Genomic DNA, 1,996 nt, shown 5'->3' with positions numbered 1-1,996 from the left:
TAATTTTCTAAATTCATATAATTTGTATTGTACAATATTATGTTCCAAGCAATGCAATTAGAATAATGGATTATAATAATCATGTCAAAAGATATATTACTTCATTTTCTCTATCTTTTTTTTTTTCATTTATATGTCCCTACTTATTTTAAATGAATATCTATTTTTATAGATATTTAAGATAGCAACAAATCTGTTATTATTATAAAAATAAAAGCACTTTATAACAGGTATTAACATAGGTTGTCAATTGTTGAAGGCCTATTAAGGAAGTGTTGTAGACAATATACTCATATTTAAAAGCATTATTCATGAGAAAAAGAATATATGTAACATTAAATTATCATGGGTAATATATTGTTAGAGTTATATTATACATGACATGTAATAAATTGTATATTATTTATACACTTATATAATAGTTTCATGAAACAAGATTTTTTCTAGATATTAATATAAAACAGTTCAGTTATGCTATTAACTGATTACATTTTTACATTGACACAATGTGTTAGTAAACTTTAACACAGAAACAGTTTGATTGTATAGTTCATAATAAGAAACATAACTATAAAAATCTATAACTAAAATGTATTATTTGGTTCATAATCATTATCCTTTGTATTAAAAACTGACAGGAAAATTAGGACCAATATAATAATTTCCTGTAATGTACAATGTTACTTATATTGAAAACCAATATTGTTTTATCTTAACCTTGTGTCACTAATTTAATTAATACTAGTACTCACTACATATTATCACACTAAGCATAGGGATATATAACTCTACATATAAAAGAGTTAGCACTTTCATAGACAGATTACAGTAATCCTCGCTTTGAGTGTCGGAGAATTATTCCCACGAATTTCTGGAACTGCTTCGACGGACCGAGCGCTCGCGTTATCAATCTCATAATCGACGATATCCCAGCCATCAATGAATTATCAAAATAAGAAAAATAAAATTTGTATATTATGGGATTATAATTATGGGATTATTTTAATCAAATTGCTAAGGTTCTTCCAATGAAAATAATACCAAACATGACCATGTTTGAATGAATTTGAATTATACGGGTAATCTGCTGTCGAACCTTTCTATTTCATTCGCGTTCAATATTGCATACTCTCGCCTTCGATGCATTCAAAAAGTGTGCGAATCGAAGGGAGAAAACAGCCGTCAAATCCCAGAAATACTTATCTCCCCAAATAAATGTCGCAACGCAATCGGAACCTGCGTCACTTAAGCGGGGATTACTGTACTTAGTCTATTAACTGTTTGATGTTTATTATTAGAAAAGAAAGTAATATTTGTATGCATTCAAAAATAAATTTTAATACTGATAATTATTTCAAATTAAATAAAGGAATAATTATAGGAGGAAGTATTTAAGTAAAAGCAACATGAAAGCGAATTTATCACGTACAAATTATGGATCTAAAATAAAAACAATTCCATTTATGTAGAATATACTTATTTAATAATTATTTTGAAAATAATACATGTTTATTATTATAAACATATGAATTTAATACTTAATTTTACATAAATATTTCTTTGTAATTCTTCAAAATATATTTCTTTCAACACTGTCTACATCATAAATGTAGGCGCCCTACTTTACATACCATAAAATTTAAATTAGAGGTTTTACCAGTGAAAAATATAAAACAATTAGTTTTAAATTGTGCAATTTACATTGTACTTTTTCTTACTATATGTTGATTGGATAATAGAGTAAACAATTATTTCCAAATAATAATGTTATAGGCTATAATTAAAGTTATTACAAAATATAATTTTCATTTGTAATTTGTTTGAATAACAATTTTAGTACAATAATGTACTTTAATTGTTATAATTATTTACAAACCTTGATTAACAATATAAGTATTTAAAAATGAAACAAACTTATGAACAATATAAATAAGTTTCTTCTACATAAAAATTACTTCTCAAAAACAAAAAATCATTTAGTTCCTCTTATAATAGC

This window comes from Habropoda laboriosa, unplaced genomic scaffold (genome assembly GCF_001263275.1).
Source record: "Habropoda laboriosa isolate 0110345459 unplaced genomic scaffold, ASM126327v1 scaffold67, whole genome shotgun sequence".
Taxonomy (NCBI): domain Eukaryota; kingdom Metazoa; phylum Arthropoda; class Insecta; order Hymenoptera; family Apidae; genus Habropoda; species Habropoda laboriosa.
The sequence above is the reverse complement of the archived record's forward strand: the minus strand, read 5'-3'. Positions refer to the sequence as shown.